Source organism: Heterodontus francisci, unplaced genomic scaffold (assembly GCF_036365525.1).
Source record: "Heterodontus francisci isolate sHetFra1 unplaced genomic scaffold, sHetFra1.hap1 HAP1_SCAFFOLD_184, whole genome shotgun sequence".
NCBI classification, from domain to species: domain Eukaryota; kingdom Metazoa; phylum Chordata; class Chondrichthyes; order Heterodontiformes; family Heterodontidae; genus Heterodontus; species Heterodontus francisci.
In genome coordinates, this window is record NW_027141723.1 from 1,527,241 (window position 1) to 1,540,812 (window position 13,572).

The following is a 13,572-nucleotide window of genomic DNA, read 5'->3' on the forward strand; positions in this document are numbered from 1 at the left end:
TAATTAAACAATCAACAGGAGGTTCCACAAATATCCCCATCCTTAATGATAGGGGAGACCAGCATATCAGTGCAAAATACAAGGTTGAATAATTTGCAACCATCTTCAGCCAGAAGTATCAACTAAATGATGCATCTCGACCTCCTCCTGATGTCTCCAGCATCGCAGATGCCAATCTTCAGCAAATCCACTTCACTCCACATGATATCAAGAAATGGCTGAAGGCACTGGATACTGACAACATCCCGGCTGTAGTGCTGATGACTTATGCTCCAGAACTAGCCGCGCCACTAGCCACGCTGTTCCAGTACAGCTACAACACTGGCATCTACCCAGCAACGTGGAAAATTACCCAGGTATGTCCTGCAAACAAAAAGCAGGACAAATCCAACCCTGTCAATTACTGCCCCATCAGCCTCCTCTTGATCATCAGTAAAGTGATGGAAGGTGTCATTGACAGTGCTATCAAGCAGCACTTACACAGCAATAACCTGCTCATCAATGCTCATTTTGGGTTCTGCCAGAGCCACTTGGTTCCTGACCTCGTTGCAGCCTTGACCCAAATTTGGACAGAAGAGCTGAACTCAAGAGGTGAGGTGAGGAGACAGTGACTGCTCTTGCCAAGGGCATCAAGGAGCCCTTGCAAAATTGAAGTCAATGGCAACCAGGGAGAAAACTCTCCACTAGAATTCTTTGAGGAAGTGACAAAGTTGATTGATGAGGGAAGGGCTGTAGATGTCATATACATGGACTTCAGTAAGGCGTTTGATAAGGTTCCCCATGGTAGGCTGATGGAGAAAGTGAAGTCGCATTGGGTCCAGGGTGTACTAGCCAGATGGATAAAGAACTGGCTGGGCAACAGGAGACAGAGAGTCGCAGTGGAAGGGAGTTTCTCAAAATGGAGACGTGTTCCACAGGGATCCGTGCTGGGACCACTGTTGTTTGTGATATACATAAATGATTTGGAGGAAAGTATAGGTGGTCTGATTAGCAAGTTTGCAGACGACACTAAGATTGGTGGAGTAGCAGATAGTGAAGGGGACTGTCAGAGAATACAGCAGAATATAAATAGATTGGAGAGTTGGGCAGAGAAATGGCAGATGGAGTTCAATCAGGGCAAATGCGAGGTGATGCATTTTGGAAGATCCAATTCAAGAGTGAACTATACAGTAAATGGAAAAGTCCTGGGGAAAATTGATGTACAGAGAGATTTGGGTATTCAGGTCCATTGTTCCCTGAAGGTGGCAACGCAGGTCAATAGAGTGGTCAAGAAGGCATACGGCATGCTTTCCTTCATCGGACGGGGTATTGAGTACAAGAGTTGGCAGGTCATGTTACAGTTGTATGGGACTTTGGTTCGGCCACATTTGGAATACTGCATACAGTTCTGGTCGCCACATTACCAAAAGGATGTGGATGCTTTGGAGAGGGTGCAGAGGAGGTTCACCAGGATGTTGCCTGGTATGGAGGGTGCTAGCTATGAAGAGAGGTTGAGTAGATTAGGATTATTTTCATTAGAAAGCCGACGGTTGAGGGGGGACCTGATTGAGGTGTACAAAATCATGAGAGGTATAGACAGGGTGGATAGCAAGAAGCTTTTTCCCAGAGTGGGGGATTCAAATACGAGGGGTGACGAGTTCAAAGTGAGAGGGGAAAAGTTTAGGGGGGATATGCGTGGAAAGTTCTTTACGCAGATGGTGGTGGGTGCCTGGAACGCGTTGCCAGCGGAGGTGGTAGACGCGGGCACGATAGCGCCTTTTAAGATGTATCTAGACAGAAACATGAATGGGCAGGAAGCAAAGAGATACAGACCCTTAGAAAGTAGGTGACATGTTTAGGTAGAGGATCTGGATCGGCGCAGGCTTGGAGGGCCGAAGGGCCTGTTCCTGTGCAGTAATTTTCCTTGTTCTTTGTTCTTTAGTTGGAGTCATACCTAGCGCAAAGGAATATGGTGATAGTTGTGGGTGGCCAATCATCTCAGTCCCAGAACAGCACTCAGGAGTTCCTCAGGGTAGTGTCCTAGGCCCCAACCATATTCCGTTGCTTCATCAATGACCTTCCCTCTCTCATAAGGTCAGAAGTGGGGATGTTCGCTGATGATTGCAAAATGTTCAGTAGCATTAGCAACTCCTCAGCTACTGAAGCAGTCCGTGTCCACATGTAGAGAGACCTGGACAACATTGGGCTTGGGCTGATAAGTGACAAGGAACATTCAACCCACAAAAGTGCCAGGCAATGAACATCTCCAACAAGAGAGAATCTAACCATCTCCCCTTGACATTCAATGGCATTACCATTGCTGAATCCCTCACTATCAACATTCTGGGGGTTACCGTTGAGCAGGATCTGAATTGGATCAGCCATATAAATACCGTAGCTACAAGAGCAGGTCAGAGGCTGGGAATTCTGCTGTGAATCACTCACCTCCTGTCCACCATCTACAAGGCACAAGTCAGGAGCGTGATGGAATACTCCCCATTTACCTGGATGAGTGCAGCTCCAAAAACACACAAGAAGCTCAACGTCATCCAGGACAAAGCAGCTCGCTTGATCAGCACCCCATCCACCACCTTAAATATTCACTCCCTCCACCACCAGTGAACAGTGGTAGCAGTGCGTACCATCTACAAGATGCACTGCAATAACTCACCAAGTCTCCTTCGACAGCGCCTTCCAAACCCATGACCTCGACCACCGAGAAGGACATTGGATGCGTAGGAACACCACCATCTGCAAGTTCCCGTCCAAGCTACACACCATCCTGACTGGGAACTATATCACCGTTCCTTCACTGTCACTGGATCAAAATCCTGGAACTCCCTTCCAAACAGCACTGTGGATTTACCTACACCACATGGACTGCAACAGCTCAAAAAGGCGGCTCACCACCACCTTCTCAAGGGAAGTTAGGAATGGGCAATAAATGCTGGCGTTGCCAGCGATGCCCACATTCCGTGAAAGAATAAAAAAGAGATTTGCCACAACGGTAGCAGGGTGAGGGACTTCAGTGATGTGGAGAGATTGGAGAAGCTGGGGTTGTTCTCCTTGCAGCAGAGAAAGTTCCGAAAAGATTTGACACATTTGTTCAAAATCATGGAGGTTTTCAATAGTTTAAATAAGGAGAAACTGTTTCCAGTGGTAAAAGGGTCAGTAAGCAGAGGACACAGATATCAGGTGATTGGCGGAAGAACCAGAGGTGACATGAAGAACCATTTTTTACACAGTAATGTGTTGTGATAAAGAAAGAAAAGACTTGCATTTATATCGCACCTTTCGAGACCACTGGATATATCAAAGTACTTTGTAGACAATGAAATACTTTTGAAGTGTAATCACTGATGTAATGTCAGAAATGCAGCAGCTAATACCCACAAGCAGCAATGTGATAATGACCAACTGATCTGATTGAGGGGCAAATATTGATCACAACACCAGGGAGAATTGCTCTTCACTTGTTTGAAATTGCAGCATGGGATCTTTTACATTCACCCAAACATGCAGACCAGGTCTTGGTTTAACATCACACCTGAAAGGCAGCACCTTCAACACCCTCAGTGCTGTACTGGAGTGTCAGCTGTGAACTCTGAACCCAGAAGCTTGTGATTTCGAGGTGAGTGTGACCGACTGAGCCACAGCTTTTACCTGAGTCTCAATCCTTCTACCAACAGTTTCTCTCTATCGGGTCTGTCACGACCCCTCATGATTGTGAACACCTCTATCAAATCTCCTCCCTAAGGAGAACAACCCCAGCTTCTCCAATCTATCCACATAACTGAAATCCTAATCACACGTTGCAGAAAGGAATTTTTCCTCAAGTTCTTTCCAGTTTTGTGAGTCACATTAAATCTGTAACCTTCGGTTTTTGACGGTTCAGCAGTTAGAAACAGTTCCTCAGTATTTACTCTACCTCAAACCTTCAAGGAAGCTCTGCAAAGTAACTGAAAATCAAGTTGTCAGAAGTGGGATTTAAACACATGCCTCCAGTGAAAGCTGCAATCTGAACAGAGAAGCTGAAACCGCTCAGTCACCTCAACTGTTCAGACATATTGCGAGAGTGGTTAGCAAAGCATGTGGGATCTTGGGCTTTAACAATAGAGACATTGAGTACAAAAGCAGGGTTGTTATGCTGAACTCTGGTTAGGCCCCAATTGGAGTGTTGCATCCAGATCTGCTCACCAATCTTTAGAAAGAATGTGCGGATTCTTGAGAGGATGCAGAAGAGATTTACCAGAATAGTTCCAGGGATGGAGGGTTTTAGTTTCAAGGTTAGGTTAGAAAAACAGGGTTTTTTCTGCCTGTATCAAAGGAGATTGAGTGGAGAATTGATAGAGGTGTCGAAGGCTATGACAGTTTTAGATAAGTTGGCAAGGAAAAATTGTTCCCATTAACTATTGGTACAAGGACTAGGGGATTCAGATTGAAGGTTTTGGACAAGAGACGCAGGGGGAATGGGCGGAAGAACTTTTTTACACAGTGATTGGTAATGATCTGTAACTCGCTGCCCCCGAGGGCGGAGGAAGTGGAGACACTCGTTGGGCATTTGAAGGAAATAAATTTACAGGGCTAGGGGGATCGAGCAGACGAGTGGGACTGACTGGATCGCTCCATGGAGAGCTGGCCTGTACTCGATGGGGCGAATGGCCTCCTTCTATGCCACAAATGACCCAATGACTCGATGAGTCTATGTCACTCTCAGAATCAAGACAACAGAGTGACGGATTTAACACAACATTATAACGTATGTTTGGTTTGACAAATTCAATAATAACTCGTCTCCACTCCTAGTATTTCTAAATCCCACACATTCACTATAATGTGAACAATTATTTCCTGTTGTGTCTCTCTCACATTTGTAAACTTCACGATATTGGAGTGAGGTGACATCTACTGGCGGGAAGCAAGAACTGCAATCAAGCAGCAGAAACTCCACAGTCTGTCAGGGTGAAAGAAACATTGCAATCTGAGGAAATAGTGAAGGGGTTTGATCGGGTTGATGGAAACATGATTCCACTTGTGGTATCGTATGAAGCAAGGGCCGGAAATATAAAATTGTCGTTAATAAAAGAAATGAGGAATTCATGAAAAATGCATTTGCTTAGAGAATGGTAATAGAGACATGCAGCACTGATATAGGCCCTTTGGCCCACTGGGTCTGCACTGACCATCAACCACCCATTTATACTAATCCTATGTTCACCCAGAATTCCCTACCACATCCCCACATTTCTCCTATCACCTACCCTAGGGCCAATTTACAACAGTCAATTTATCTATCAACCCACAAGTCTTTCGTTGTGGGAGGAAACCAGAGTACCTTGTGGAAGCCCACATAAACAACTTGCAAACTCCACACAGGCAGTATACAGAACTGAATTGGGGTCATTGAAGTTGTGAAGCTACAGAGCTCACCACTGCACCACCCTTAGAATGTGGATAGAGTAAAAAGTGAGATTGGATGGACAGAAGCAGTCTGAAAAGATGGCTCAAACAAAAGGTGAAAACCCTGAAATGTTAACTCTGTTTCTCTCTCCACAGATGCTGTCAGAGGTGCTGAGTATTTGCAGCACTTTCTGTTTTTATTTCAGCTTTTAGGATATTGTTTTGATCTGAAAAAAATGCATGATCGGCTGTGGGTGCCAGTGAAATTCCACAGGAGCGAATAAAAACCATGCCAATGGTGGCTTGTTGGTCCAGGGGTATGATTTTCGCTTTGGGTATATAAGTGATTAATATGTGAGAGGTCCTGGGTTCAAATCCCAGACGAGTCCTTCTCTGTTGTCATTTTTAGTTTAAGGTCATCGATTGCTTTCAGCCTTCCAGAAAGCGGAATCGATTTCCAAACTGAGCCTGCTTGAGGACAGGGGAACTGGATTCAAAGAGCTTGTCGACAAAATTGAAATGAAAAAAATATACAGATTGTCAAGCGGGAATATAAGGTTGCAACAGTAACTAAAGGCCTGCTCGGGTCAGCAAATGAAACCCGACCCAAGCCTGACAGCACCGCATCCGACCTGGTCCGAGTCCTTTCATTTTTTTCCCGTACCCGAACTGACCACCAGAATGTTCAGTTAAACTTGCTTCCGTTTTTCACTTTTTAAGCTTGTGCAGGTAAGCAACAAAAACTGTAACTGGACTTGAAAGGTTGTTTAAATGTACATTAAGATTAGACCTACGTACCGGAGGTGATGAGCTGAAGATTGTTACCATAGAAGTTAGTGATTGTGAGGTCACTAGTTCAAGAGAAATTCATGGAGTTGTGCCCAGACAGGTTGTCCCACACTGTATTGATTAAAATATTGCCCGAAGGCGAGAAAATATCATTATACATTCCCTAGACTCCTGCTTTCCAGGTTGAAATACTTTCTGCAAGTTTATCCAGAGAGCAGCTGAGATGCAGAGACCAGGAAGGTCTTGAGTGATTAATTATTATAAAATATACATTCTTATATTAAAGAGATTGTGCTCTACCTTCGATGGAATCGCTCACTGCAGACTAGTGCGGAGTGTTTCCCGCCTTGACGTCCTGGCTGTCACTGGATCTTGAGTCCAGGCCTCTGGATTACTGGTCCAGTAATCTTTGAAATTTCTCCCTTGATCTAATATTTTAATCTGGTAAGTCAGATTTTACAAAAAAAAATTAAATGATTTAAGACTGCTTCATGTTCAGCAGTGCCAAATGAATAAAGAAATTCAAATATATTCAAAATTATATATCAACTATTAAATACTAATGCCCAGCTTTGAATACAAAAAATGCCTCTAATTGTGTTCTGGTCTGGAATGGAATTCTTCAGTGTTTCTGTTTAGCTTGGATTGACTCATCGATTTGCTTGTTTTTCACTTTGTCGATGCCTTTGAATAATTGTGGATCCTTCTTCAGGGTGTCTTCTTTCACCAGGTAGTTCTGACCTCTGATGATGTTGATCGTAATCAGCTTCAATTTGCTGATAGTTTTGGAAGTGAGCAGATTTCCTTTGCTTGAGTTTACAACATGGAACTTAGCCTGACGTGTGGACCCATGGGAGGATTTGAAAGCTGCCCTTGCATTGGAGCATACAGTTGCATCCATCAAAACAGAGGTACAGGAGAAGTGACATATTCAGTTAAGTCTGTCGATCATGGGACTTTTAATCTCAGGGTTGTGAGTTTGAGCGCCATTTAGTTTTTCCACTTTTTAGGCTTCATTAGCAGAGAGTACAAGGAGTGTTTGAAATGAAATTCAAAAACAGTATGAGAAACGCTCTCTTTCATTCGGGACTCTTAACTCTCTGCAGCATCTCGCTGTGAAAGATTGAACTTTATCTCATTTCTTTTTCAGCTGGGAGTCAGTGCGGCTCAGTGGGACTTCTGGCTGTCTCCCACCTCACAATTCATCAGTGCTGAGAAAGCAATGGGAAATATTACTCATGGCTGAGTAAGCAGAGGACACCGATTTAAGGTGAATGGGAAAAGAACCAAAGGCAACATGAGGAAAAACCTTTTTTATGCAGCAAATGGTTAAGATCTGATATGTACTGCCTGAGAGTGTGACGGAGGAAGATTCAGCCATCGCTTTCAAAAGGATATATGATAATTATCTGAAGGGAAAAAAAATCAGCTTTTCATGGAATGCATGAGGATGTGGCATGAGCTGAGTTGCTTGTGCAGAGAGGCAGCACAAGCACGATGAGCTGAATCCCTCCTTTTGTGCTGTAAGTATTCTGTGATCTATGATTCTATACAAAGTGAAACCAACACTCACATATGAGAAACTGACAGGTACCGTGTAAACCCCACACTAACAAACCAGCAAATGCCAGGGACAGAGTAAAACCAACAGTCCTAGACAAGAAACTGACAGATACTGTGTGAAACCCAAAAATCACTTATCAGGATTTGGCAGTTAATGTGTTAAAACCTCTCTTCAATATCCATCCTGCAAGGTGCAAAGAAAATTAGGTACAAACCCAGGCTCATATTTCGAAGACTGAGAGATAAAGAGCAAAACACAGACTCACCTACCAGAGGCTGACAAGTACAGAGAATAAAATAGAGGGGGTGCAGATTAAAAACACATGCATGTAACGGATACTGATAGGGATAGAATCAAACCCTTTCTCACACATGACACGAAAATTGGTGGTGTCGTAAATAGTGAGGAGGAAAGCCTTAGATTACAGGCCAATATAGATCGTCCGAGGCAGAGAATATAAGAGCAGGGAGGTTATGACGGAGCTGTATAAAATGCTAGTTAGGCCACAGCTGGAGTACTGTGTACTGTTCTGGGCACCACACGAGAGGAAGGATGTGATTGCACTGGAGAGGGTACAGAAGAGAGTCACCAGGATGTTGCCTGGGCTGGAGCATTTCAGCTATGACTGAAAAGGCTAGCGTTGTTTTCCTTAGAGCAGAGAAGGCTGAGGGGAGATAAGATTGAGGTTTACAAAATTATGAGGGGCATTGATGGGTTAGATAGGAAGAAACATTTTACCTTAGCGGAGGGGTCAATAACCAGGTGGCATAGATTTAAGGTAAGGGGCAGGAGGTTTAGATGGGATTTGAGGAAAAAAAAATTACCCAGAGGGTGGTTGGAATCTGGAACGCACTCCCTGAAGAGGTGGTAGAGGCCGGAACCCTCACAACATTTAAGAAGTAACTGATTCGGATTTGGAATGAATTGTCTGACAGGGTGGTGGAAACAGATTCAATTATAACTTTCATAAAGGAATTGGACAAATATTTCAAAGTGAATTTCTCCAGGACTATGGGGAAATAGGCAGGGGGTTGGAAAAATTGCATCATTTTTTTCACAGATTCAGCTCAGGCACAAAAGACCGATTGGCCTCCTTCTGTGCTGTATGATTCTATGAAATAGTGACAGTCAGGGCAAGTCTGTATAAGAAGGAGAAATGGAGACAGGTCAGGGAGAGCACATCACCAAAACTGGAGATACTACATTGGACAGGGAGGGTCAGAGGGGGAGAGAGCATGTACATACAGTCAGAATCAGCACCTTCAGGGGAGGAGAGGGAGAGGAACCAGTGAGTGTAGAACTGAACCCAGCCAGAGTCAACCTGCTGAAACACCAGTGAGTTCACACTGGGGAGAGATCATTCACCTGCTCCGTGTGTGGGAAGGGGTTCACTCAGTCATCCAACCTCACTGAACATCAACTTGTTCACACTGATCAGAGACCTTTTCAATGTCCTGACTGTTGCGGAAATGTGATGATGTTGGCGCTGCAAAATGACATCATCCCGTGCACGCGCCACTCAATCCTGGCAAGATGTCAAAAATCACTGTGATTTTTTGGTCTTTTCAGTGCACTCCTCTTTCTTTAGTTGCCTCTTAGCTTAATGTATTGAAGAAACATCTTTGGGTCCATTTTCATTTTCCTTGTCAATATTCTTCCATGCTTTCCCTTCATCGCTGCTCCCAAATCCCTCCAGTTCAGTCAAAACACAACTTGGTAGATTTGGGATTTGAACACACGCCTCCAGAAAACACTACGACTTAAACACAGCCCCTTAGACCACTCGGCCATCCTGACTGTTTCAAGTTTATGACAAAAGCTGAGAAATTATCCATTCTTTGTGAAAGTATTTGTGAGATTGTGGAAATGTCTGGAAGAGGAAAGACCAGCGGGAAAGCTCGGGTCAAGGCCAAGTCTCACTCCTCCCGGGCTGGACTGCAGTTCCCGGTGGGCCGTATTCACAGGCTCCTGAGAAAGGGTAACTATGCTGAGCGTGTAGGTGCCGGAGCCCCGGTCTATCTGGCTGCTGTGCTCGAGTATCTGACCGCTGAAATCCTCGAGCTGGCCGGTAACGCGGCCCGGGACAACAAGAAGACCCGCATCATTCCCAGACACCTGCAGCTGGCCGTCCGCAACGACGAGGAGCTCAACAAGCTGCTGGGAGGGGTGATTATCGCTCAGGGCGGGGTGCTGCCTAATATACAGGCCGTACTGCTGCGCAAGAAAACCAGCACTCAAGAGCTCCCAGAAAAAGTAAAGCGGCCAAAATGTCATCTAATAAACCAAAGGCTCTTTTCAGAGCCACCCACAGTCTTTGTGAAAGGACTGGTTACTGTCAGGAGGGAGTCAGAGATGGAGTTATTGTAACAGTGGATTGACCTGTTTCACATCTGTCCAGGTGTGTTTTCAGTTCCCTCTGTGGATTTCGCTCTGTTTCTCTGCTCACACATCTCCCCCTCTCGTTAAGTGAAGAACTGAACTACAGGGTGTCAGAATCAACAATTTAATAAATCCCGCTGCCTTCGATTTGATAAATCCCGAGATTATCCCGGTACATTAACGGGAACTGGTTCGGAGCTGATGAATTAATTTAATAATGGAAGTGTCCGGGTTAATTCTCTGTTTTTTATTTGGACAGTTTGAATTGTGTGTTTTTTTTCTCTCTGGTGATCAGAGCGCCGCTTCTCAATGAGAATCTGCTCCCAGAACAGAGTAAATGCAGGAAGGAAGAGACCATTCTCGGGCTGTGTGTTTCTCTCCTAACCTGATCTGTTTCGACCGCACTGTTCCCAGAGGACGGAATCAGTGAGAGTTGTGCACACACAGGAGCTGAGTCCATTGCAGTGCTTTAATATGTGCCTTCTCCCCGGCCCTCCCTATTCTCCGGACACAGAGCTGTCTGTTTCCCACCGGCGGCGGGATAGAGTCGGGGATTCTCTCCCCGCAGTGTCAGGGTCTGCAACCCCGGGGAACTGGCGGTTTCAGTCAGAGTGACCGAGCTGCCTTACATATCCTGTGTACTAATCTCCAATGGATTCAAATATTAGTGAACTCATTGGGTAATGTTTGTAAATAACCCTCATGTGAACGGATCCGGCTCCATTAATGCCTTCCAAATAAAACTGGGATCCATTTCTTTTCCCCAAATGCCAGCTAACGGATCCCAGGAGCGGGGTTGAGATTGTGCTGAGCAGCAATGAGTCTCCGGTAATGCTGCTTTCTAAATTCCAGATCAGCTCTCAGTCCGACAGGCCTTTCGGGAAAGTGATGTGACAAAACAGAAACCATGTGGCCGCCCCTCCAATCTAATGGGTTTGATGATGAACAGAGATGGCAGCTCTTTCCTTTGCTGATTTGGTGGCTCTGAAAAGAGCCCTTGTTACACTTGTTACTGAAACTGGGTTTTAGGTGCGTTCCCCGCGGATGCGGCGGGCCAGCTGGATGTCTTTGGCCATGATGGACCTGGATCATTTTGGTGAATCTGCTCATTTTCCGGCAGAAGCATCAGCCGCTGTTTGAACTGTTTAAAATCAGGGGTGTATTAGCGGCCAGAAAGTGAAGGGCAGTTCATTGCTCCCTTCAGCATTATCCGCCTCTTTCAGGAGAAAAGATCAGAAACCGCTCGTTTCTGTCAGTCCCCGAGAAGCCTGTGAGAAGCGGTTCGTCGCTAATTTGTTCCTTTTACAGAGAGGAAGCTGATATTTGTCCCGTTTTAAATTGCTGAACTGGACCTTCCTCCCGCCGCTTCCAGTTAACAGATTGACAAATGAAAACGATTCCTAAAATTGCGTCAGGATTTTGTGACGGTAAATACAGTAAAACAGAACATAAAATGAGAGGTTTTAAAATTGTTGCCTGAAAATTGAAATTTTCCATCACTTCAATTCCTTCCTGCTCTGGAATTGCCGGGCTTTTTCCAATTGGAAAATCTAAGCCAATGAGAACTTCTATTTACTTATATGTGATTCTCCTATTGGTTAAGAATTGGATTGAGAAGCGGGTGACCAATCAGAGACAGAGTCAAACTGTGGGGATTCCAGGCCCCCAGTAACTGAGCTGAAACTGTTCAGATTGACAAACCCTGGCAGTAGCTTCACACATTGGACACTTCACACTGAGTCATTCAAGGGCTGGTGTGAGAGAAGCTTCAGATCCTCTCTGACTCATTATTCATCTAGAACCAAACAATTAGTAAATGTGAAGCAGTGAAGAGACTTTTCACTCTCACTGCAGAATGTGTCATCTGGGGAAATAAGGAACTATTATTTTCGGAGATTCCAGGTACATTCCTCCCTGAACAAATCCATTCCTAACATTCCCGATCACAGCCTATCCCAGCTCCTGTTGTCACCCGACTCCAGCTGAATTGGAGAAACTCATGTGTTGGGGTTTGAGTTGTGAGGTGGGGTTTCTCCGCCAGTGTTCCTGTCTTACAGACTCTCCCCCTGAATTTGTGAACTGAGACTGCACCGAACACATCCCCAGTTAGAGTGAGGGCCGGATATCCCTCTGTTTTATTACAGAGAGTGGGGAAAGGGCTGGGTGGAGGGGAGTCACCAGGGATCCTGGATTTACTCCAAATCATTTCCATGTGGAATCTGCAGGCGGGGCCGGGACAGGGATCATTTGATCAGGGGATCAGCTCTTTCCTGAGAGATGTGGGTGGCTCTGAGAAGAGCCTTTGTGTTCAGATGTTTACAAGTTTCCCGCGCTTTCACTTCTTTCCAGACCCTGCTTTCTGAGACTTCGCTGCTTTCGGCTTGACCTTGCTCTTCCATGTCTGCACTTTCTTCAGCGCCTTTCCGCCCGCCGCACTCTTGCCTTTTTTGACCTTCTTCGCAGGAGACTTTTTCTGAAGCACTGCTTTCTTCACCGCCTTATTTGGCGTTGCCGCCGCCTTGCTGCTCGTTTTCTTGGCTGTTACTTTCTTTGTTGTCACTTTCTTGTCTGCTGGTTTCTTCACTAAAGATTTCTTGTCTGCTGGTTTCTTCACTGAAGATTTCTTGTCTGCTGGTTTCTTCACTAAAGATTTCTTGGCTGCTGGTTTCTTCACCTTCTTTCCCACCTTTCCCTGGGTTTTCCTTCTTGCTGATTTTGAAGGAGCCGGAGGCGCCCTGTCCCTTGCTCTGCACCAGGGAGCCTTTGTTCACATTCCTCTTGATACTTTGCTTGATTTGGGTCTTGAGCTTCTCCTGAGCGGTGGCAGACCTGCAAGGAATCAACTACCAGCTAGCGTATAAAGCGAGACCAAGGCTCAGGGCCTTCAGTTACCTGGAGGGGAGTCGGAGAGGCAGCGGATCCTGTGAGGAACCACAATACAGGAAGGATGAGACGGTCATTGTCAGGGTACAGAGGAGATTAAGTTAAAGATTTACCAGTTTATAAGCAAGCGCAGAGCCAAGGAACGGTGCTGGGGCAGATCAAATAATAGGAAGCTGTGATCAGTTGGAAGGCAAGAGTGATTAAATGACAGAAGAGATGATGGTGCAAGGCAAAAGTCAGGTAAAGAATAAGTAACATTTTGTCAGCACAGATACCAGGAGTGGGGTTTCAACCCACGCAGACACATGTCTATTGGATCTTAAGTCCAACGCCTTAACCACTCGGCCATCCTAGTACATTAACCCACCACTGAAAATGAAATTTAATGTGATCCGGGTGCCATCTGGCCTTTTACAATATAAAGTTATGACTCCTCTCCCATGCTAAATTGGACCCTTCATTATTTATGAACCTCAATCGGATCACCCCTCAGTCAAGGTTTCTCTAAGGTGTGTTTCCCAACTCTTTTAGTCTAACTTGATAACCAAGATGTCTTATACTGGGAATTCGTCGAATGT

The 13,572-nt window shown here is 45.2% G+C and overlaps 1 non-coding gene across 1 annotated transcript; it reads right to left on the minus strand.

Annotated features, from left to right (window-relative positions):
• Window positions 1–13,266: 13,266 nt before the first annotated feature.
• Window positions 13,267–13,349, minus strand: trnal-uaa (transfer RNA leucine (anticodon UAA)). The gene has a single exon. It is a non-coding gene; the product is annotated as a tRNA-Leu (tRNA).
• Window positions 13,350–13,572: the final 223 nt, after the last annotated feature.